We start from the raw sequence: 27,247 nt of genomic DNA, 5'->3' as shown, positions 1-27,247 counted from the left end.
AAGTAGCATCTAAACCGGATGATAAAACTGCATTTTCACTCATTTCGGATAGAGTTTTACTAGTTGAGGATGTCATATTCTTCACTAAGTGTCGTGTTGAGGAACTAGGTCATGTTGAAATCAAGGACACATATGATGAATTTTGTATCGATGGGAAATTGGATAGCAAGTATGAAGACATTAAAATCAAGGGATTGACCGAAGCCCTAACCTACCTGCGAGTCTTCAAACCCCAGTGGGTTAAGATTGTTCTGAGTAGAGTTCATGATGATTTAATGTGGTTAGAGGAGAAACCATTCAAAATCACCAAGGAAATCATTCATTTGATCATTGGTTACCCTATCTGTGATCATGCCCGAGGTCATAAAATGATATCACATAAGGAATTGATCACTTTAACCGGAGTTGAATCTGATTGTAGAGGACTGAAATTGAACAATGTGACAGATCCAGAGCTGAAGTTTGCCATTAGAGTAATAGGTTATTGTTTCTTTCAATTGGCAAGGGAAAACAGTGTACCCTATGTAGCAGTCGATTTAGCAGATAAAATTGTGAAGAAAGGAATGAAAATTGACCTATGCAAAGTATTGTTGAAAAACCTATTTGAGAATCTAAACACCATAAGGAAGCCAAAGAAGAACAACTCAGCTAACACACTGAAGTTTGGATCACTTTTGGTATGCATGTTTTTCTATTTTGAGAAATTCTTTCCATCAGTCGGTAATGTAGTTTGGGAGCTACACCGACCAATCACCCATCAAATCAATGACTTCATCAAATGGCTAGGTGATAACTTTAATGATATTATGGATGATTACTTTAGCAAGTTTCAAGAAAAGATGCATAACAGATATAGAATTCCACCCCAGTTAGTAGAGAAATACAAGGATGACATATGCTTTGAAGTAGACACTGACTACTACTATGTTAATGTTGTGGAACTGAAAACTCAATCTTTGCCACGTATGGGTTATGAGATTGATTTTGACATCACACAATAGAAGATAGATGCTTTTCTTACATTACCAAGGCATGCTACCGAGCTGAGATATGGTAAACATGAAGAAGTTAAAGAGAAAGTTAAGATGAGTATTGTAGTACCCAAGGCTACAAGGAAAGCAACAAAAATGATCAAGGCATTATCGGAGAAATTTGGATAAGGTTATTCCTCCACACCTGTCAAGGGCACTCTAGTCAACACCGAGGAGGAATCTGAAGCCCAAGAGGTAGCTATTACATTGAGCACTAAGTTGCATGAAGAGAAAGTTTTGGAAACGAAGAAACTAGATACATGAAAGGTATCACCAACTCCTTTAGTAAAGAGCCCAAACACAAGATCATCTGCAACATCATCAAGTAAGAAACCAAAGAATGTTGCCACACCAAAGGTAACAAAAACTTATAAGAAATCTATTCGGAGACTCATTTTGACTAAAGAGTCCAGTGACACCGAATCTGAAGACAAAAGTAAATTTTAGATTGTCAAGAGTAAAAAGGAAGATGTACATAGTGTAGATAATTTTTGTGCTAATCTGAAGCAATATGGTGGATTTGGAGCATTCAGATATGTAAAATATGACTCTAGATCTGATGCAGAAAAGAGACAAATTGAAGAAGCCATAATCTGCACACTTCTGAAATTTTGATTGGTTCCATTAGAAGTATCTAATTCTCTTCCAAAAGAGTTGTATTTGCATATTGACAATAGGTGAAAGTATGCTATGGACTTAGAGAAATAGATGAGAGAAAGAAGTCTGGTACATCTCTTTTCAGATATGTTGGTAGATGAGATCAATTAACATCTGAAAAACTACCACACAAACTTCCTAGTCAAGAAAAGAGCCTTAAAATTGATGAATTGCCTTTATTTGGATGTAGAGAATGCAACCAAAGAAAAGTGGCAGGAAATATTTCGAATCAAGAATGCTGGTGAGCAAGTTGAAGTTGAAATAGTTGATGTCACCAAGCAAGATCCTGATATCACTGAGCAAGACCCTGCTGACACTATACAAATTGATGAGGATATCATGGACACTGAGGCACAAGAACAAGAAATGATAGAAGGGAATGCATATGCCAAACTGGTATCTAGTGAGTCAGTTTTGGAACAAGTTCAGCCCTATCCTCGGGTCACTCAGCCTATTTCAACTGAGGCCCCTCAGGATAATGAACAAGGAATAGAGGGTCACAAGTCTACAGAAGGAGAAGCTACTTTTCAGGCCACTGGGGAACAGACTTCTCAAGCACCTGCAAGCACAAAAATTGTTTCCACTGAGACCCCAAGCACAGAAGCACCAAAAAACACAACAGAGGCTACAGGAATCGACAAAAGTGTTGCCTCTACTGAACAACCTACCGAGGGTCAACAAAGCCTCCCAAGCCATTGTGTTAGTTCAACCGATGAAAACTAAAGAAAAGAAGTTGAAAAAGCATAGTTTCAAATTAGATTTGTCAAAACCAATAGTGTTGCCAAATATAGACATATCCAAATTAAAAGGGCAAGCACTCATTGAATTCGGTGAACTATGCAAAGCCAAAGCTGAACAGGAAAAACAAATGGCTATTCAAAAGAAAAACATAGTACTTCAGAAGGTGAAAGCACTATAAACAGATATGCTACTTGAAGCTACAGTGACAAAGGATGCAGCCATCCATATTCAATTGGATAAACTCCTAACTAAAATAGAGACATCTGGAGTAGACGCCTCTGAATATTTGAGCAAGTTAAAGGACAAAGAGCTCACTGCAAAAATGATTGAAAAGGTATAGAAAGCTATTGCTATTGGCAAAGTAAAACTTGTCAAATTTATTGTTGAGTTGTCCCCTCAACTCAAGCACATTCTTTATTTATTTCAGAAACTCTATACATTCTCTTTATTCATTAAAGATATCAAAAATAAAATAGAAGTGATTGAGAAAGAGATCACCGATCTCTCAAATAAGTTGACCACTAAGCCAAAATCTATTAAGCATTTCTATACAAAGTTACAAAAGCTCATGGCTCAACAATTGGAACTTAGGAATGAAGAGCACAAAATAAGGATGGACATTATGACTCTTCAAACCTTATTCATTCCTCATCTTTCATCCGTCCAAGAGCAAATCAACAAGGCTACCTCCCTATCCACTCAACCAGAGGGAAGCACCTTAGATGGACTAATTTTACTGTTAGCTGACATTATAGCTCAAAATTCACTCATGGATAGTGTCAAGGATGCCCTCTCTGCCGCTCTCACTGATGCAAGGACAAAGTACAAATCCATTTTTGATCAGTTGCCTCCACCGAATGGTAACTAAGTTTTGATGTTTGTAAAAAAGGGGGAGTGAGTATAGTATCAAAGTATCAAAGGGGGAGTGTAGTATATAGGGGGAGTATATCGAGCAGAACATAGTATCCACATGCACAGTTAATTTTGACAAGCAGAGCAGTGAACCGAGCAGTGACAACTGAGTGGTTAATACAAAATATTGATCACCGAGCATGTATAATCAGAGTTTTGTACAATATATTGATAAGGGGATATATCTGAATATACTATTTTATTGACAAATGTATATACTGTCTGATTAGTCAAATTTTGTAAGTATATAGATTTTTGAGTTATGACTTTGAAAGAAGTTTTGTCAAACATCTCAACTAATGTCAAAAGGGGAGATTGTTACTACTTACTAAGTTGCCATTAGTTTTATATCCAAACTCATTCTATATACTCTAGTTGGTTACTACTACTGAAATATTCAGTTGGTAAGCACTGAGCAATTGGTTATAGAAGAAAGTAGTCACAAAGCCTAGTATACACCAAGCTGTCTACCGAGTATCACTAATGTGTCTACCGAGCAGAAAAAATGATATACCAAGTTAACACACACCAAGTGAAACGTGTTACCAGATTCATTGAACCTAGACACACATGGGAAACATGTTACAAGATCGAGGAACAAAGAACCGTTATCACATTGGAAATTGCACTTAAAGATTTTGTATGATCTTGAGGTCATCTATCCAATAAAATATTTTGTATGGTTATTCATTCGATAAATTATGTTTGTAAGATCGAAGCAATCAACAAATCACCGACATAAGATATCTATTTATACAACATGAATCAAGGATAAAAAGAAAGATATATGAAGCAAGACATGTGTGATAGATAAGGAAGCACTGAGTATTGTGACTTCAGAGACACAGAGGTCACCGAGAAGAATTTCAGAGAACAGTCAAGGAACACAGTAAACAGAAGGGTTTATCGAGTTACTTTATGGATTACCGAGGTATGCTATAAGCAAGGTAATCTCATTTTGAGCACATAGAATCTGCTATAACATTTTAGATGTAAAGTTTCAGATATTTGTAAAGATTTTATTGTAATATTTTGAGTTGTAAGAGAAACCTTTAACAGGGTAAAAGACTAACAAAGTCTATAAATTGTAAAGCCTTTAACCAGGTGCAACATGTAGAATAAGTATTGTAAAATCCTTTAGCAAGGTAGATCTAATGATCTTGATACTCCTAACAGGGTAAGCTATCAGAAATAGCTAGACATGTAGCTCTAACTGAGAAACCTTTATAATTGTCATAGTGGAGTTGTGGGTGCCATCCCCACTGCATTTTTTCTCTCTAACCAAGAGTTTCTACGTAACCAAAATATATGTGTTATGGAGTGAATCATGTATGATTGTTATTTATTTGTTTTCGCTTTATGTTATGTTACAACAGTTTTTGGTTTATGCATAACAGTAAAGTTATTGTTGATGAAAGGATTTGAAGTACTGATTCACCCCTCTCCTCTTAGTACATTAGCTTTCCATATTGGGCCTAATAGTCCTAGGGAGTATATTTTTCAGATTTCTAACTTACCTTCAGGATCAGTTATGTGGAACTTCATATGTAAATGCAGATCTGTTATTTTGCCTAATCTCTCTTGGATTGTCCATAAAGGCACAAAGGTTTGATTTTGGGAAGAAAGGTGGAATGGGCACCCCCATTATGAAGCCTAAGGAATTGGTCTGCCCTAATATCTATTCTTTCTTCCCTTTGGGGAACATTTGTGGCAGATTATTTTGACATAATGCATAGTGGAAATGTGAAGTTGGCTAAATGGAAATCTATTGACTTTTTGGAGATTGATCAAGAATTGAAATTGCAGTATACCAAGGTCTTGAGTGAGAGGGTGGTTATTCTCTCTGACCATGAGGATGAACTGGTTTGGACTAAAAATATTTCTGGTAAATACACGATGAAGGATGTTTATAATTCCCTTATGAGAAAGAATGATCTTCCTTCTTGGCCTTATAAGCTTTTTTGGCACTTGGCTTGCTTGCCAAAAGCTGGTGCCTTTGCGTAGTTGGCAGTTCAAGGTAGGGTTCTTACAGGTATGAGGTTGGATAGGCTAGGTATCATTGGTGCCTTCACATGTGTGTTATGTCATAAAAACTTGGAATCCTCTTCCCATCTCTTTCTGCATTGCAACTTCACATATCAATGTTGGCAGTGGTTGTTTGATAAATTGAATTTGGCTTTCGTTATGGGAAAAGATCTAGTTACCTTTTTTAGTTCTTGGCCACTCTTGTTTACTTCATCCTTTTATGCATGTCTATGGGTTAGTTCCCCATCTATTTTAATCTGGAATATTTGGTTAGAGCGTAATAACAGGATCTTTAGAAACACCAGCTCTTCTCTTCCATAGGTCTTATTGAAAATTGAATCGTCCATTTCTTAGGTTGCTTTGTCTCATATAAGCAAGAATTTGGAAAACCTCACATCCTTCTCACATTGGGATAGTAGGGTGACTAGAGTTTGGAGTATGTTATCTATCCTTTCCTCTCATGGATCAATTTTTAAAAAGGGTGATGCCTTAAATAAAAGAAAATTGGCCTCTTCAAAACCTCCTCGTCTTGGTAAGTTTAAGTTGAATTTTGATGGAGCCTCTCGTGGAAATCCTGGTTTGGCTAGGGTAGGTATGGTAATTTTTCACCATCATACTCGCATTATTCATGCTAGGTGTCATGCAATTGTTATTAAGAATAATAACTTTGTTTAATTCAAGGCTTTGTCTTTGGGTTTGGAGTTGGCTATTTCCCTAAGTATTAAAGACCTTATCATTGAAGGGGATTCATTGGTGATCATTCAGAGTGTGTTAAAAAGGAACTCTCATTGTTGGCAGCTGCAATATCTTCTTGATCATATTCTCTAGCAATTGGAATTCTTTGATTCTTTCTTCATTACTCATTGCTATAGAGAGATAAATAGGGCAGGAGATTTTTGAGGTAATCTAGCTATTGATAGTAATGCTAATCTATGTGACGTAAGTTTGGATGAATTTCTTGTTTCAGTTTTGGAATACTTGCAATGATATGAGGTTTTCTTGGTATCTAATTTTTGAAAATTGCCTCTCTTTTGCCAGTCAGGGTAGGCATGTTTATTGTTTATGTTTAGCTAGCAATGTGGCTCTGTATGTGGGAATATGTTCTCTTATATATAGCTTGGTTTCGAGCTGACATAGGCAATAAGGGTGGCTATGTTTATTGGTCATTAGAGTGGCCACTCGGTTGTGTTCTTATTTACTTCTAAAGTCTTTTTGAGTGGTGGCTTGATTTTGTTCTTACTTTATTTTAAGTCTTTTCAAGTTGTTCTCGCATGAGGGGTTTTCATTTTGGGGCACGATAATTGTGTCGTGCTCTGTCGTTTCAAATGATGATTATTGTTGTACTATTTTTTGGCATAGGTAGTGATATTTTGGTACTTCTCACAATGGTGATAATAAGGAACAATCATTATTTATTTGTTGGCTTAATTCGGATCAGCCGAGATGCATCACTTGGAATGATGTTTTTGGATATTTGGCCTTCACACGAGCGGATCATTCATTATTGTGTAAAGTGGTTAATTAATATAGGTTGTTTGGCTTAGTTTTGATTGGCTTTTGATGTATCTCTTGGAATGATTTCTTGGATACTTGGCTTTCACACGATCGGATCATTCATTATTGTGTAAGGTGGTAAATTAATTTAGAAATTAGTTGCTTTTATGCCTCGGCTATATATTGTTTTTTGGTGCAGATTTCATTTAACAGTTGTATCGAAGGTAGCTTGGTGAGTATTTCTCTCTGTGGGAAAGGTAATTTCTTCTCATGTCTATTACACTTCCGATTTACCATGTTTCATTAGTTTCTCTAGAGGTAGACATTGTTGATAATTATGGGTATGATTTTGAGAAGCTTGGGAGAGTTTTTATTTTGCATAATTTGGAGTTGGAGTCCAAAATTCGTAGGATGGTGGGGAATCATTGGTTGCTTTCTCCTTCTTTTATCTCTTCTTCATAAGTTTTGTCTCATTTTTTTACTATATGTTATGATCTTCTATGGGATAAGACTCTGGTCCAACTTATTGCATCAAAATTTGTGGCTCCTCCATTTCTTGATATGCATTATCTTAGGTCAGCTTTGGATAGTTATAACTTTGATATGAGTATTCTTCCTTATGGGGTTTTCCTTTCTGTCCAAGAGCTTTTGGAGAATGGATTCTATGGAGAATTGCTTTTTGAAATTAGAATGGGCCTAATTTGCGATACTATTGATGAAGCATTAAAAGCTATAGAGAGGTTGCTTGAGTTCATCTCTCCTCAGGTTTTGACTAGGGAATGAGATGTGTTAATTGGCCTCCATGCTCTGATTAATTTCTGTTTTGGTTCATCTGCTACTCCTCTCCCCGCAGTCCCTATACAGGCTCTTTTTCCTAATGATGCTCGGCCTACTCCACCTGTGGAAAGCTCGAGTAATTGGTTTATGGCTATTTGATTACATGTTTTTTTCAAGTATCTCTTACTCTTTTTTGGTAGGTTGTCTATGGGATGTTGGATTTGGAAACCACATTGCACTAATGTTGCAGGTTCTTGGGTGATTCTTCTTGGCTCAATTTTCTGGAGTCGGATTTAATTGGTCTATTTTAGTTTTTTGACTCCCCTTTGGTACAAATTTATGGGCTCCTTGGTGTCTCGGCATGATCTTCTTGAGGAAACAATTTTTATGATGCCCATTTTTTGTACTCTGCTGGTGCTCCCCGATTGATAATAGTTGTTGGGCTCCTAGATCTTCTCAAGGAAACTTTTATATAGTGCAACTCTTCATTTTGTAACCAACTGAGTTATAATCAGTTGAGGATGTTTTGTATCTGGATATGTCCTATGGGACCTCTACATATAGGTCAAATTGTATGGGTTTGGATGGGATTTCGGATTAGCTGGATCCAGCTATTTTGTAAGGGTAGATTAGTTCTTTGGTTTACATTTAAGGTGACAACTGGAGGTTTTCTTGCGGGTTCTTTCTTGCCGGTATGCCTTTTGAACCCGATGTAAAAAATTTCTAAAATTAATAAAAAAGTTTAGTGGCTTGGCCACCTTTATGGAAAAAAAAAAAAAATATAATAATTAAACCAAATATATTCCAAATTATACTTTCAGGAAAGCTTATAATAAGAGCTATATGCTTAACAAATATGACCTCTAAGAGAATTCATTTGATCCATCAAAATATAAGTCAAAAGTCATTTTATGACAACATAATGATGGGTGCACAAAAGACTCTATTATATGTATGGTTTAAGATTAGAGGGGTTGTATCCAATGTGGTTTTATCTAAGAGATTTTTATCTAAATATTTCAATTGGAATACTTTAATTGGAATTTGTTAAGTGTTAAATCATTATATTCTTGAAAAATATGTGATTTTAGGCAAGAAAACAAGATGTTGCTGGATTACCTAGACCATGCACACACCACTAAGATAAGTTGGTGAAATTCCAATTGAGTCAAAATACTAGATATAATGAGAAATTATTCTTCATCTCATTATAGTAGGTAGTATATTTGTTAGAAATTTTTTATGATTATTTGAATCTCTAAACAAATATCTAACCCTTCACCATCCATGTTACTAAAATGAAAGAACTGAAGGAAAATTAATCAACTTAAATGTTGACCCACTTAAAAAATCTACTCTATGTCCGAAATAAAATAAATTTAATACTTTATAGTATTAGAGGAATAATGGTGTTCATTAATAATAATAGAAAATAACTTTTTGTGAAATTTTTTTTTTCCCATTATGCCATGCATAAATTTTTCCATTCTTCATTTCTTAAACTTGACGTCTAGACATTTAATGAAGTATCTTCAAGATCAGTTCTAAGATATTTCCACAATTCATCATATAATCAAGAGAGCATTTCTGGATTCAATTGTGTGAAAGATTTTTGCATCAACGTTTCGGATCACACTTGCATCAACGTTTCGGATCACACTCCGTGATCCGAAACGTTGATGCAAAAATCTTTCACACAATTGAATCCAGAAATGCTCTCTTGATTATCTTCAAGATGTTATGCGAAATCCTTGATACCCTTGAATCATTTTAACTATCTTGCATACATAAAGAAACATCAATTTATCTCTTTTTTTTTTTAAAAACTTCTAAATCTACTCTATGTCCCAAATAAAATGAATTTAATACTTCACATATTTATTATAGAAAATCAATTTTGTGACAAACCATTTTTGCCATTATGCCGTGCATCAATTTTTTATTTATTTTTTAAATTAAACTTGACATCTATAAATTTAATGAAGTGTCTTTAAGATGTTATGAGATGTCCTTATACACTTGAATCATTTCCACAATGTTTCATACATAGAGAAACATCAATTTATCTTCTTTTTTTTTGGATTTAATTATTCTTTCAAAAAATAAATTTAACATAATAAAATTATTTGAGATAAATTGTTTGATGCCCATTATGTTATTGAATGGTAGATGTGTAGAAAAATCAAGTGGTTTGTGTTTTAATATTAATTTTTCCAACAATATGAATCCATTGTGAATCTAACCTTATTAGTTTACAATATAATCCTAGGGTATATATCCTTTCTCAAGTGTACACTACACACATTCCATATGAATATTTATAGTATGAAATAATGGGAATGAGATTGTATCTAAATTACCCTTTGTAGATACTTCATACACTTTATATATTTCCCTTTACTTTATTTCCCCTTTACTTGGAAAGAGACTATTAATAAATTGAATAATTTTATCTCTAGAGTGAAGTTAAATCATAATTTTAGAAAGTAAAAGAGGAGAACCTATATCAAGCAATAAGTAGGTATTTCCTTTTTACTATTAATAAAAAAATAAGGATATTGAATATCTATAATTAAACTTATCTTGATAATTAAACTATTTGAAATTTTATATTGGAGAAAACCATCTAAGAGAATATGGATAATACTGTAATGTATTAATGTAAAAGATATTGTTCAACTAAAGCTTTAATGTTAGCAATAAACATGTTAATAATCATTTGAGACATTATTCTAGTGGCATCTAATCTATTGAGCAAGTGATAAATCTTGAAACTTGTGCAATGTCGATGTCAATAAAGTTGACTAGATATTTGAAGCTTTCTGAGGTATTGCAATGTTCCCTTTTCAATAAATTAATGTTTGTAATGGGCTAATACTTATGGTCCTACTTCATAAACAAAAAATATTATAAGTATGGAGGGTCTTATTTTCTTGAACTCTTTACATGTGTATGAAAATATTATAAGTATACCCCTTTCCTAAAATATTGATCCTATTCCTTGGGTTCCTTTCTTTACCATACTTTTAGGCATTAGCATTCCTAATAAAAATTTAGTTTATCACCCTATTCCTCATTATTTATCTTATAAATGTAAATTTTTTGACTATCATTGACTAAGGTAGCCCTTTCATGATTCACCCGAAGGTAATCAATGAAATTGTAAATCCATAAAACTTTGCAATATCTTGTCAAAGTCAAATTTCAATCCTTCCCATTGTCAAGTAATTTTTATGTTGTATCATTGGGCATTAGACTTTATAATTCTTGTCTTTCTTCTCTTTTCATCCAATATAGATATCACATTAAAAAGAGTGTCAATGATTTCTATTTTTGAGGCAACATTCAGTCTAAGAGAGATTTCACTACCCATAAATCATTTTCAAATAGTATGGATATGATATTGCATGTGCTTGTAATATTTTTGGTGCAAGTTGTTAGTTGTGAGTTATTATGGATATTTCATAAAATGATGGTTTTGACCTCAATCGTCCTTAATTATTGCATAAATCTTGGTCATTAGTTTTTGTAGGAGCCCATGTCTTTCAGATTTTTTTTTACTTATTCATTTTCTATATAAAAACCTTTAAAAAATATTATAGTAGGCACTTTTATTTTGAATTGTTAGATTTAAAGATAAAGAATCCACACATGTAATACAAACGAAATGATTAAATCCTTCTTGTTCACAATTCAAAGGATGGAAAAACTTTGATATAATAAGATTACTTTTCTCAAAGGTCATGAAGGAGGTTCATCATTGTAAATATTAACTAGTTCTATGAATGATGTGAAAATTTGAATCAAAATAAAGCAAACAATGTAATGCAATATTCAAACTCATAACCCACATAAAAACAAAATGGAATATAAAAGCCATGCATAAAATTAATTATAAAAAATAAGAACATTTAAAGGACCTTACAAGATTCCATTTTTGCTTGATACTTGCTTGAATGCTTTGGTACATGGGTTTCTCTTCAAAATAACATAACCATAATTGAACAATGAAGGACATATGGATGAGTGATGCTAACTCTTGATTGAGAATTATTCAAAAATGATTGATAGTTTGAATATAGTGTAGGTGCTTATAAGTGCTAGAGAAAATGTTGGGCTGGAGGTATTACTTATGCATTTCAGATACATTTGATCAATGATAGGGATTATGAGGAAAAATTATTTTTTAAAATTTTTTGAGAGAGGGTATGGAATATTACATGCATGGATTGATAAGGTAGGTGCATAAGATGAGGTGTAAATGTATAGAGAAACTAAATAAAAAATATAGTTTTATTTATTTGAGGTGGAAAAGTAAATATATTATTTAAATTTATTTAATTTTAGATGGAAATGTTAAATTTTATGCAGGGATTTTTTGAAATAGATGTATGTTGGAAAACTAAATATCGTAATGCTTGATTGAAGAGAACCATGTGGAGAGTTCTAAGGGTTTTTTGCATGGTCAATTTTTTTTACCTGTGTCTCTTTGTGTTTTTCTTGTTGTCATACCATATTTATTTCAGGAACTTTTAGTCTTTTAATGGCCTTAGCCTACCTTGACCCAACCTTTGATGCTAGTGTTGGATTTTTGGCATCTAACAATCATGGCACCCCTAAACAAATAGCCTAGGAATTTTTTTCTCAATTTTTTTCACAAGGTATGCATTCTAGTAGCCCAGATGTTGTCCTTCTTGTTCATGATTTTGATAATGATTTCAATTGCTTGAAAATTTTACTTTAATAGGTTATTTTTTGGGGAGGATTCCACCTAAAATCATGCTTCATGACTAGATTGCCAAGGCGTTGGCCCCTCATGGGGTCCAGGTTGATGGCATCCAGAATATCACCAAAGGATTTTGTTATTTCATTTATTTAATTCCACCCATGTGCATGTCATTCTATGCCAAAGGCCTTGGTATGTTCGGTCATCTTTTCTTATTTTTCAACCATGGTTATGAAATGTTTCTCTCTCTAATGACAAGAATCTTAAAGTCCACATTTCAGTTAGGTTTCCTAGTTTCCATTTTCCTTGTTGACACTTTTTGTAGACCATTGCTCAATCTATTGGAAAGGTGGTTTACATTGAGCCCAACCATTTTTTTCATACCCATCCTCAAAAAAGGGTACGCATTGAAGTGGATTTGTCTTTAGACCTTAAGGAGACTATTGATATTTAGATAGGTATTCTATCTTAACTTACCCATTACCTTCTTTTGGTGACAGCATTGAGATCATAAGATTAAGAATTATCCTTTGGCTATCCTAAGAGCTAGAATTCCCCCCATGGAGGTGACTCCTCCTCGTTCAGAAGCTCCTAAAATTGAGGAGGGTTGAATGACTATTGTTCACAAAGGAAAGGATTCTTTGACCTCATCTTGAAGAAGGCGTCCAGTTCTACCATTGCTCAAATACAACCCCAAGCTTCTTTGTAGTCGCAATCACATTCATCACCACAACCATAGTCATCTCCACCATAGTAGTTAGTTTCAAACCCAGTTTCATAGGGTAAGGATCCTATAGGCTCTAGTGGTTCTCACTCTTCTTAGATTTGCACCCCCTTGCCTGCTTCTCTTGTTTCAACTTAAAAATCCTCTTTGCATTATTTTGATAGCCCTTTTGGACATGTTGAGGATGGCGATGAAGCTCTTGAAAAACATCTACTGGTTCCACACTCAAGGTTCCAATTTGAAGAATGTTTTCATAATAGTTTCTCCTCTCTTGAGGATGAGCATGACATTCTAGATTTTCATATCTTGGAACATTCAAGGTCTCTCTAATCTTTCCACGAAGTATTTGATGTGGGATACTCATTTAAAATTTCCACTTATTGATTTTTTTTATCTTTAAGAAATTAAAATTGCTTCTTTCATGCTTCTTGTTGCATGTCATTTTATTTGGGTGGATGGCCTTGTTTTTTCTTTAGATCATAAAGTTAGTCAAGGAGGTGTCATCACCCTTTGCTTGCCAAGTTGGGAGGACCCTGTATTGTGAATCATGGAGAAGGCCCCATCCATTGATTGGTTTGGGTCCTCATATTAGTTGATATTATTCATTAGAGATCATTAATGCTTCTGCTCCCAATGATGTTCTGGAAAGATCTCACCTTTGGTAATGGACTATAGATTCATTTCCACCTTCTACTTAGGTTTTGTGTGGTGACTTCAATATGGTTGAGCTAGCCTCTGATAAGGAAGGTGTTTTTGTTTTTTAATGGACAACTATGGAGAGAGAGGCTTGGTCTTATATTCATAATAAATTGGGTCTTCTCAATACCAATACCATTTGTTGTCATCCCCAGGGTGTCTAGTACACTTAGAATAAGTTTTGGGTTGGTACTAATATAATTCATAAAAGACTCAATCATGCTATGATAATAACTCAATATTTTTTCTCTTTTGGAGATAACCAAGAACTTCAGGTTTTGTCTCTCCTTGAGCTAATGTTATCACACCACTTCCCCAAAAATTTCTCCATTAATTGGCAAGTGGATCGTGTTTGACCTTTCATATCCTATTTTTTTATGAATACTTTTGAGCTGAATCATCCTACCATGGTGGCCCATATTCAACAGGTCTGAAATTTGGAAAGTCATCCCACTTAGCTATTCGACTGGATTATATGGTGGAACGCTGATATACAATAAATGACTCGCTTTCTTCGCATCTATGGAGGACAACTAGTAGTGCACTATCGATGGTCCTATGATGCCAATACTCTGAACTTGAATCATCCCATAGAAGCTCTCATTTCCAACCCCTTATATCCTACCTTGCATGTTTGGGTTGCTCAACTCAAACACCAGAAGAAAATTGCTAACAATTATTCCACTTGTGGTGCCCAAATCAAGGCTAGGCTTCATTATCTTAAAGTGGAAGATCGTGCATCCAAAGATTTTTTTTTCCTCTCAGAGCTCACCACTCCTCACATATATAAATAAACACACACACACACACACACACACACACACACACACACAGATATATATATATATATATATATATATATAGGGTCAGTGCAAGAAGATGAGTCCACTTTTTGGCCAAAAAGTGGAAGTGCTTTCCCTGATTTTTACGTTTTGTCTCATTTGAGCTTAAATTTTGAAACACTTGGAGATTGAATCTTGGAAAAAGTCATTAATATAAAAGATATCCCTCTGAGTCTACTTTCCAAATATGTAATTTATTTTAATACACACATAATAAAAAATAACAATTTGAATGGATTTCTAAAAACTATGTTTTAAAAATGCCTATTTCAGGACCATACCATGCATGTGTACGACCCACATTTTTTGACACAATTAAAATTATTTTCTCAAACCATTTTGGGAAATAGTTTGTAACACACTGAAGATTGATGAGCATATTTTTTTGTATTTTTTTTCCAAAAATTTTTTGTAATTATTTTTTTAATGACCGTAATTATATTTTTGAAAATTTGACGTGTACGACCCACATAATTTGATGTAAACTTAACATTTTTTTATTTTCTTTTTAAATAGAAAATAATTTTATGTATATTGATGACATAATTTTTTTTCAAAATTAATTAAAATAATAAAGTTATTAAATTAACAAAATTAGTTAATATTTCAAGTTTATGGACCCAATTTAGTATAAATTAAATGAAAAATAGTTAAAATAATCAATTTTTAAATAAATTTACATATTTAGAATCTAGACACTATAATCTGAAATGGGTTTTAATTTCGTATAAAAATTATCTAATTAGAGGCACATAAACTATTCCATAAGTTCATATTTGTGCTTTCATTCATGGAGATTTGAATTTGCAAGTCCATGTCTCAGGCGTGGCCATCTTAGGCCTATCTTGGACCTAATCCCAAGGCAAGTGGCAAGTTGTGGAATCAACTTCCACAAAATAGGCCCCTTTTTGAAAACGGGGGCCCGTTCCTAAAATTACTGTTACTGTCCAAAAATGACAAAATGCGCCCCCCAGAAATGGGTAAAATTGGATTTAAAAATGAGGGCCCGTCTTTTAAAAATGGGACCCCATTTCATTTTCAAACGGGCCACCGTTTGAGAACAAAACGGGGGCCTGTTTAGTTTCACTTCAGGCCCCTGTTACTTTTTGCCTTAGGGACCCGAAGAAAATACAGGTCCCCATTTTTTGAAAATGGACCCTCATTTCTAAGAGTGCATTTTCCAATGCACTGACTTCCGCCAATTTGTGACTCATTATCGTGCACTTACCCTATATATATACATATACATATGCATATATATATGTATATAAATGCTTATGTATATGTATATGTATACATACATACATACATATACATATACTTACATACATACATATATATACATATACATATACACATACACATACAAACACACACACATATATATGTACATATATATATATATACACACACACACATACATATATACATATATACATACATACATACATACTATATATTTATATGTATACATGTATATGTATACATGTACATGTATATATATGTATATATATGTGTATATATATGTATATACATATATATGTGTATATATGTACATATATATACACATATATATACATATATATATACATGTACATGTATACATATACATATCTATATATGTATGTATGTATGTATGTATGTATGTATGTATGTATGTATGCATATATGTATATATATGCATGTATATATATATGTATATATAAATATATATATACATACATGTACACACACACACACATATATATATATGTATATATATACATATATATGTACACACACACATATATGTGTGTGTGTATATATATATATGTATATGTATGTATATGTATGTATATGTATATACATACATACATACATACATACACTAGTACATTCGGTGCTAGTTTCTGACGACCTATCATTGGAATTCCGACCACTTTTCATCGGACTACTGACAAATAAATCCATTGAAAACTCTTCGTCAGACTTCTCGATGATGTCATTGAAGGTTGGCATTCCGACAACACCGTGAACTCTTCTGATGATGAGTATGATCGCTCCTCCTGCCAAAAATATTGTCAAATGGACATTGAAATGCCGATGCATCCCCACTACTATGCATTGACGACCATCTGACAAGGAAGTTCCATCGGACATACAACATCCTCGTCAGATGTTTCTTTAGTTGGCGTCGGACACTAGACGGATACCAAAAATTTTGCACCAACAATAATGTTGTTGGTCCGATGGTTCGTCCATCGGTGCAAAGTTTAGTTCTCATCGGAAATCAGACGTCAATTTATTTTGTTTAAAAAAAAAATTTGATTATTTCGTATTGTGACTGGTTCTCCTTATCTCGACATAAAGTACACCTCATTGATATGTACAATGAATGTTATTCTATCCCCATCAGCTACCATTAGGGGACATAGATTTCAAGCTAATATGAGGGGCACTAGTTTCAAACTAATATGAGGCGCACCATGGTTGAAAAGGAAGGGACAACACCAATGGAAGAAGAGCAACCCAATCAGGGAGATGAAATGACTTTATCTACTTTATCTAAGTTAGTTTTTCTTGTTCTTCTTTGTTCTTTTCATAAGTTAGTAGTATGATTCACATTTGGTTTGCAATGACTTTATCTACTTGAGACCTACTTTGGATGTTTTTGTTAAGCTTGTAGCCTTTGACTCCCTTGCATGTTTTAAACATTGCCCCCCATCAGGTTTCCATTCTAGTTTATCAACCTAATGGGAATGGTACACCTCTATCTTAGTAGAAAAATCCATTTGCCTTCAACATATTCTCCCCAATTTTGGTATCTAGCTCGAATGACCATTTATCATATTCTATAAAAACTCTAGTACCATAAAAATTTAATAGCACCAGTCACATAGAGGTTCACATTCACTAGAATCAAGAGCTTATTCACAGACCAATTGTTCATATCCAACACCTCCTAAGTTCCAAATAGATGTCAACATCTTCAAAAAACCCTTTACAATAAGTTTTTTCATATATGATATTTTCTAGAGATGTAAGAGGTTACTTCTTTAAGGTATACTTACACCATGTTCAATGAATAGAGATTAATTCACATTGTGTTTGCTGATAGAGAGATGTATGGGGAGCCTGTGCATCTAATCAACAAGGATGGAGATCATGTTTTAAAGGAAGAACACAAGCACTATTGACTGTCCTAGAAGGACAGACTATGACAAATTGAAATTACTAGTGTCATTGCTGCAAAATAGAGTCTTTTTGGAAGGTTTGGGAGGCTGGAAGTCCAAGAGACCGGTCCTAGTTCTTGTGTAGGTTATGCAAGTCATTTTCAAGGGTATTTTTTTAAAGGCATAGATGTGTTGATTTGTCCTTTGGCCATCAATGCTGACAGTCGTAATTGCAAAGCACTAGTAACCATCAATGATAGTATTTGTGGCATTGTTGAGATTTACTAGTTTGCACTTGTTATGATGTCACAAGCCCAAGACTAGTTTACCATGATGTTTATATGGCCTCGTAATGCTGGATCAAGCCTTCAAAGGTTGATCAAAGTCTAGTGGCCAATAGGTGTGTCCAAGGGTACCCATAAACAATGGGATATGAAACCATTGTCATTGTGAATTGAAACACTTGTGAATTTTTAATTTATGAATTCTTATGTTATGTATTTGTTGATTATTGTTATCTAGTGAGTGACCTTTGGGCCATTTCCTTATATTAAATTCATTTCTATATCTTCTTAAGCATATTTTTTTATTTTGCTTCTCCCTGAAAAAGTGAATGAAAAAAACCTATTGAAGATCTTATACTTAGTTCTCATAATCACAATATGATTGTGTTTGATCAAGTATTAGAGTGAGACATATCTACACACCAACAATACTACATGTAGACTAAAATTAAATAACAATTAACAAAATAGTGAAAGAACAATAAATTTATAAAGAACTACTATCATACTTACAAACTTACAATAATGTATTGAAAGTTATTTTCTTTGTCTATCATGTCTATCAACTATCTTCAATTTCTATTTTTTATCTCTATTATTTTATCTCAATTTATATATACTGGTGAGCATGCTAACATGAGTACAAGGATCATGTGACAAACATGATCGCTTGCCAATTGTAGGGTTTCTATATATAATCAATCTATGCAGAATGATTTGATCCCTAAGGAACCCTTGCAAGGGATTTCTATCAATGGGTAGACAAAAGTGATGAAGTTTTCCCGACTATTGAACCATGACCTACACTCCATTGTCTAGATCTTTGCCCCATGATCACTATAATTAGTGGGGAGATATTGACAAGGGTATATGGTTATTGACAAGGGTACATTCTCATTATTTTTAATTGTGAAATTAATCATATTTTCATTAGAAGTCAACTGGATATGGTAGAGAAGTGAATTACCTTCATTTCATCTTTTGTAGCATTGAGATCCATTGAATTTTGAAGAAGATATCACTATTTTTCCAAAACTATCAAAACCCTCACTAGGGTTTCCAATGAGTGGGAAAAAAATGTATTTATGGCCTTTTCACTATTAACAACTCACACCACTAGTTGGAAAGGCTCTTGTAAATATGTATTTTCATTTCTCTTTCTTTTAGGTCTCCAAAAACTTTGAGCCACATGCTAGATTTGATTGATTGGTCTGATATTCATCATGTATCAGACCTCTGGGATAGCAGCATAGAGAAAGTGGAATATAAGATAGGTGAGAGTGAAGTGTCTTGGATGGAATGTTGGAAGAGATGTGTGGGACCCCTGCACACCCCATAGAAGCATTTAGAAGCCATAAAAGAGTGCCATAGACCAAATATTAATGAATGTCTTAAGAGTACCAATTGTGACAATCACAATTTTACCAGTGATATTGCCTACTCAAACAAGTTGTGTTTGGAAACCCCAGGTGTGGATATGTAATGGTAATGAAATGTCCTAAGAGTAGCCCTTACACTAGTATGCACAAACCTTGGCATCACAACGGGGTTGGTGTGGCCTTGGGCCAATGGTGATTGACTGTTACAATTATGACAATGATCTCAAACACTATTTAAGGTGTTTGTAACTCTAATGTCCCAATCTACTTATATATATTTTCACAAAATAGTGAACAAACTAACCATAGCTATTAATAAGATTTCCCCATTAAATGCATGCAAAATGTATCATCATTGATAGGATAATTGACTTACATTTAGTAAGAGACCTAAATGAGTGGATTTTGATGCCGAAAAGAGTACTTGCAATAAAGATGTTGAAATCAACAAGACATTATGCATTCAAAAATCCAAAAGGAAGATCTAATATTTATGAATGAAATTGCAAATTAATCTAAGTTACATGTTTGATATCTTACTTATATCATGGCAACATAAAATGTATATATGCACTCAACATACCTATTTGCTTGTTTATTTGAGAATGTTGCTAGGAATTAATAGGTGAATGATACATTGATCTACACATGAATCACTTGTACTTTCTTGATACTTTCATCCCTTGATCAAGACTGCGTACCCCCTAACACTTGAAGATTGTTTCCACCCTCTTGATTACTTGAAGTACATGCTCAAGTTACACTCAATCACAATAGTTAGTAGAAAATAGTGACCACGAACAAGGAACCCCAAATTTACTCATACTCAATATAATAAGAAATAACTAAATCATCTGGACCATTATTCATAACATAACCTCTTTTCACATCATGGAAGGCCAAAATTACAAGGATCAGGCTTCTTCAAAGGAGCCATTGTTCAGATCCACCAAACTATTAGTAAGAGTATCTAATTTATTTTGGTATGTGATAAAAAAGGACTTTTCTTTTCTAGAGCCTAGGTGATAAAGAAGGGATTTTGTTCCCAAAACTGTTGCTCCACATCGTAGAGTGAAATTCCATTCACAAGGCTAGGGTTGTCATCATGCAAGTGAAACTAGCTCATCAATAAAACATGGAGGGTTAAAGGTCAACTCTATAAGAGTGGGTTATACCCAAACATAACTGCATTCTTGACCCCAAATATTGTCCCTAGTTGAAGGAAGACTTGCTGCATAAAACCCCTATATAGTTGATATAGTTGGGTGAGAATAAAACACATAAAATATATCTACTAAATCCTCACTTAATAATAATTCCTTTGTCATATCAATAGTCATGGATGCACAAGAAGGACCGACTTATTACTAAACTATTTATTTATATTTTGAATAATGTGAGATTGGTGTATGATCTTAGATCATTGCTTATTCATTAGGTAATAGAGTCACAATGCATAGTGAAACAAATAAATTGGAATAAATGTGGAGCTATGTATTTTCAATTTTGCACACAACTAAGATCATGAAATTTTGTAGCAAAACATACCTATTAAACCATTCATTTGCATATGTTAATATATAAAATGAGAGGATCATTACAATACTTGCATTATTCTTAGAATGTTGTTACATTTATTTGACCCAATCTTACACTCATGCCAACAAATGTGACATGGGAAAATGCTTGGTTATGGCCAATAAAGAAGGGAGGAAGAAAATAGGGAAGAAAGTGAGTAAATAAAGAGGGAGATCTGATTTATTTTGGTATGTAGCCTCTACTACTCTTTTTCTTGTTGAATGATTTTGCAATATTTTGAGAAGACTGCAAGGCACGAACTAATGCTCATAAGGCATGAAGGAGCTATGTAAAGCACAAACCATACATATGAATACATGCAAGGCATGAATTATAAATGCAAACCATGAAGTAATACATAAATACACATAAGGTGCAAGCATATATGAGAAAGGTTCTCATGGAGTGGACATGCTGAAGACACATCAATCATGAAGCATGCACGATAGAGGTATTCATGGAATAGACATCTGAAAACATCTCATTCATGATGTAACAAAAATGCTGAAGAAAATGTCAAGTAATAAAAAAACTCACAAGGATGAGGTATATTCATAACTTTTGCAGTCCCGCCATGGATATCATCACTCTAAATTCCCCTTTAACATCTAACATTCATTAATTAATATCACATAATGTTCATTAACACATAACATTGATTAAGATTAATTAATATGCAACATTCATCAATATCAATTTACACATATCATTCATAACCATTCATTAGCACATAATAACATTCATTAACACATAAAAAAATAGTCATTATCAAATAAGGTAGATTACAATCATTTCTTTTTTTGTTTTTTCTTTGAAGCTATGAAAAGACTAAGTGGAACATCATTTTCATCATCATTTCCCCCCTCTTCAGTTGTTCTGCCCTTTGCTCGTGATCTCAATGTATGCCTAGTCCTATACTAAGGATGAGGACACTAAAGCGAAGGGGGGTCCTTTGCAATAACAAAGAAATGGGTTAAATTAAAAATATTTTTTTATTATTGTTTCAAGTATTTCATTAATTTAGAGAACATAACTGTTGCATTCGTTATCTGATCGGGCCACATCATTTTGTCTAGCCTCAACCTCAACATTGTGAACACCCTCTAGATCATCTGAAGTTGAAATACTAAAGGTTACATTAATGGTAAACACCAATTGCAATTATATTTGTTTAAAGGAATAACAGTGGTCCTCTTTACCTGATTGGGGAACATCACGTTCCTAATGTTGTGTACCCGGATCATGGTCCACTTGGTCACCACCGACTACATGCTCTAAAATATTAACAAAAAAGGTTACATTAATACTACTCTAATTACAAATTAAGATGTTTAATTGTATTAATAATTACACAAATAAATTTGAATAGTAAATGAATACCTCCAATACTAGGATGCACATCCAGACCTTTATGTGTAGGTGGTGTTTCATGATTAGCAGCCTGCATTCCAATGTCATGCACATTGTTATCATTGCTTGCTTATTTAAAACAAATATGGTAACTTTATGTTGGAACTCAACATCAATTAGATTATTGGTAAAGTATTCAATTTGAAATAATTTTCATTTAGCTTATTTACCTGTGTGACAGATGCACCAGGATCTTGTGTTTTCCCACTCAATTCTTGTAGCTAATCAGCATGGCTATATAGCCTTGCTAGTAGGCAATAGTCTTGTCATCTTTTGTGGGTGCTCTATTGAACTCAGAGCCCTGTATTTTTTCTTGGTATCATGAATTTTACTTGCATTTATTGATAAAAAAAAAATGTTTGCAATTTACGAATATTTTGATGAGATATTCCATTTACAGATACCTGCCATTCATGCGAAAAGTTTCATATAACAACCAGTGCTGAGTTTATGTTTCCCATTCTTTTCTTGTCTTTCCTTGGTTGCCTTTGACGTGTCACTCAGTCTATGAAAATTTTGAAATATGTTAGATTATATAAATATAAAGAGTAATTAATTAGTACATAATTACATTCTTAATAGTATCTTGCACCTTCTTTTGGCATCTGGTGGTGTATTTCCTTTTTTCCTTTCAGTTCTCTCCTTGGCATCCAAAATCATGTCCTTCCACTCCCTCTCGGGAATCATAGGGAGATTATTGTACTTTACATTCTTCTCTTAATGGGTCCTATATTGGTCCCTCTCATACTTTAGATATGTGTTGGCTTTTTCAAGGAGCTTGGTTTTGTCAAATGTGTCATTTCCAAACCTCTCAACCATATGGTTTGTCAATTCATCTTTTAACCTTTTTTCTTGGTCATTCTACCTTTTAAAGCAAAAATAAACTTGTTAGATTCAAAAATGAACTGAAGCTACATTTATTATAGTTCAAGAAATGGATCAAAGTAACACTATTCTAGCAATGATATAAAATCAAAATAGTGGATTAGGGTTAGTTCACATATGATATTCCACCTTTTACATATGGTGGGCCTAAATATCTGCAATGCAATGTCATTAATATTTTTATAAAATATATCATTTCTTGCAAAAAAGTTATGGGATCATTAGTCCAAAATGACTGATCAGAAAGTAAATTATAATTAGACTATATATAATAATAATTTTAAAGTATCAAGAATCTTTTGTATCTAAAAGGGAATCATTTCTTCCTCGCTCACCACTAATATGGCCTGCAACGTTCCTGTACTAGCAATACGAGAAGATACAGGAAATGATGGTATGTTATCACCAGTAGTTGCCTCTGGCACATCCTCATGTGCATCTCTTGCTGTATAAAATGAATCCGCTGTGAAATGCCCCCAAGAAAGAACACTTGAAGGGAAATGAACACAAAACAAAAGATAGAGAAAAAGAGGGATCTACCAATAGTGGATGGGCCAATTTGATGTGTAGGATATCTGCATGCTATGTGTTTCCAATATTGCATTTGACAATAGGTGGGTCTAACCTCTGATGAGGCACCAACGATATTTGCACAAGATCATTGGCTGCACCTAAAGAATAATACATTAAATATATAAAACATTAAATATATGAAAAGTGCAAGAATTGTAAACAAGGATGAACCTTTATTATGAACATTGACAATATCAATTCTGATGTATTTTGGGTACTCAAAGTGATAAGCCAAGAAAGTGATACACCAAGAAAATCATCATCACCTGAACTACCTGCAACACCCTGATCATGGCCACGAGTCTCATGATGCAAAAAATGTTGTAAAAAAAATACATACATATTTTAGGTAATGACATAAAAGAGTATAAAATATAAACCATTATTAAACTTTTGTTGTAATTAAAGCTTTTATTACTACTTACTTACGAGTTGTCTACTCTCCGAATCAATGTTTGCACCCTCTCTCGTATCTCAGCAGTCTGAGGGTCCATGGATACCAAAGCAATTATTTAATAGACTTTCTTAACAATTCCATAGGGTTTGTGGAATTTCCAGGGTTATCATTGCTTAATCCTATTGAGTCCACATCCCTAGAGAGGTGTTCAGGTACTGCAGCCTCCTTTCGCTTTCCCCGAACATCCGTCTATGACAATAATATCATTAACAATTATAAAATTAGTCTAAAACACTGAAGAAAGAACATAATAATGTAACGTTTTCTTCTATCTAATTTGTACAATTACAATGAGGTTTACTTGCTAGGTAGAAGTGTCATGACCTGCATCCCTGTCTGCACTATGTGATGGATCCATGTCGCCCTGTGACAAAGAAAAAATATTAAAAAACGTTAGCAAAATTAAACCAATACACTTAGCAAAACAAATTCATAATAAAATGGTATATTGTAGTCATTAATTAGAGGTTGGTTAATTTAAATGGTATATAGTACATACCACCCCCATGATAGTAACTTTGTTTGTGTCTATATGATTCAAATTTTAATCGATTAGCAACTCTCCCCCTACACTTATTGATTTGATCGCACATACAAATATATGATTTCCCTCGCATACCTCAAATATGAAATTGGGTTGTTTATTAGTTGACCCAAGTCGCATACTATTTATTAAGCCTACAATATTCCTTGTTGCTTTTGGCCTTCCATCAATGTATACAGCCAATCGTTTACTTTGATCATTATCTTTCTGTTGCATATAATTTGCTGACAGTGCATACCTACGCATACTTTTTTTATATCGAACAATCTACATCCAATTATTGTAATTGTAACAAGGTCTGACAAACTCCATCAATTCAACAACTTTGTTGTAACAGACCTTTATGTCGTCCATGGAAAATAGGCCCAAACCATGTAACAACGAAGGTGTTATGCGATATATCCTATCTTTAACACAAAACTCAGTGTTTATTGGAGGAAGTTCCTTGGGTACCCATTGTTTCTGTAGATGTTTGTACCTCAAGGGCACCTTAATGTCCCCTTTAGTCTCATCATCATAAGAACATGACCCCTCTTGAGCAAGAAAAAATTTCATGCGTTTATTGAATTTTCTTCTAATCTTTTGACCTCTAGTTGATCTCCCTATTGTAGACATACTACATGTCTCACTTTCGTTTTCTATTCCTACATTTCCCTCACTTGAGGAAGACATATCTAACAAATACATATTTGGTGGTACTTGCACTCCATCAAATGAGAGAGTTAGTTGGTAATTAGAGAGATATTTTGCAAATGAGGGTAATGTTGATGAAGAAGTCGGCCCTAAAGTTGATGTTGAGATTAAAATTTGAATAAGTCCAATTGGGGTCTCAAATGTTGATAACTAAATTATATTATGTTGCACATGTCGAGGTTTGAAAATCTAAGGAAGTTTGTTTTCCAAGTATTTTTTTAAAAATAAACTGTTTCTATAGGGTGTATTGACTTATACCTGTCGATCCATGAGACTGTGCATGATCCTTGTCAAAGGGGTTCAAATTCCTGCACATGTAATTCAATTATCTTATGTTAGCTAAAAATTACATAGTACACAACATGAACAACATGAACTTTGTAAACAAAAAGGGTATTAAATAAAAAAAGATGTCGTCATCATAATCATTGTAAATTTTTCAATTCCTTACCTTTACTTTATGTAGACCATGCAGGATCCTCAACTAAAGAGTTGATGATGTCTGTAGTCAATGACATGTTCCCACCAAGGGTGACAACATCACACAGGGACTATACATTAAATCAACACCATCAATTAAGCATCATAAACATTACATTTGTATGCTGATAAACAATAAATACATATGTATCATAAGCATCATAAGCATCACATGATGTATCATCATATATGTAATTGAGAATCATAATTAGCATTACATATGTGTCATCATAAACATATAATCCATCATATATGTATCATAAATCACCATCCATCACATAGGTAATAAACAATCCACATTCTATAAATAAATAGAAAGTTTGAAAAATGTCACACATATCATCATAAACATGTAATCTATCACATATGTATTTTAAATCAACATCCATCACATAGATAATAAGCAATCCAAATTCCATAAATAAACATAAAGTATAAAAAATGTCACCTAAATAGTCACTCTCCCTATCTCCATCTCCTCGGAGTGGCATAGTTCTACTATAAGGACCTGCTAGAGGTCATGGAACATGAATTAAAAACATTAAAAGGTGCATCATGAATTAATTATGTAATGACATTAGAATTCGAAACATAATGAATTAATTATGTAACCGTATAAGTCAAAAAAATTCTATCAAGAAATAAATATTAAATTTTTATCATACATTTCATTCATCATCATGACCATCATGATCATCATCACCATCACCATCATCATCATCATCATCATCCTCATCATCGTCATCATCATCATCATCATCATCATCATCATCACCACCACCACCATCACCATCACCATCACCATCACCATCACCATCACCATCACCATCACCATCACCATCACCATCACCATCACCATCACCATCACCATCACCATCATCTTCACCATCTTCTTCTTCTTCATCATCATCGAGTAACTGTCGATCGTGATCATCATCTACATCATCTTCAACTTCTTTAGTATCTTCTTCTTAAATCAAATTATACTTTATTGGCCAACCTCTTGGATCATGTCTAACAACAAATGACCAACCCGATTTATGTGGAACCTCTGAGTAAAATACCTGCTCACATTGGCTTGGAAGAACATAGGGCTCATCCCCAACTAGTTCAAATGACCTTGTATTAACCATTGTAAAACCATTATCATGTTCAATAACAGTTCTATGGGGACCTTTTTTTTTCAA

This window comes from Cryptomeria japonica, chromosome 5, assembly GCF_030272615.1.
Source record: "Cryptomeria japonica chromosome 5, Sugi_1.0, whole genome shotgun sequence".
Taxonomy (NCBI): domain Eukaryota; kingdom Viridiplantae; phylum Streptophyta; class Pinopsida; order Cupressales; family Cupressaceae; genus Cryptomeria; species Cryptomeria japonica.
Note: the sequence above shows the minus strand (reverse complement) of the source record.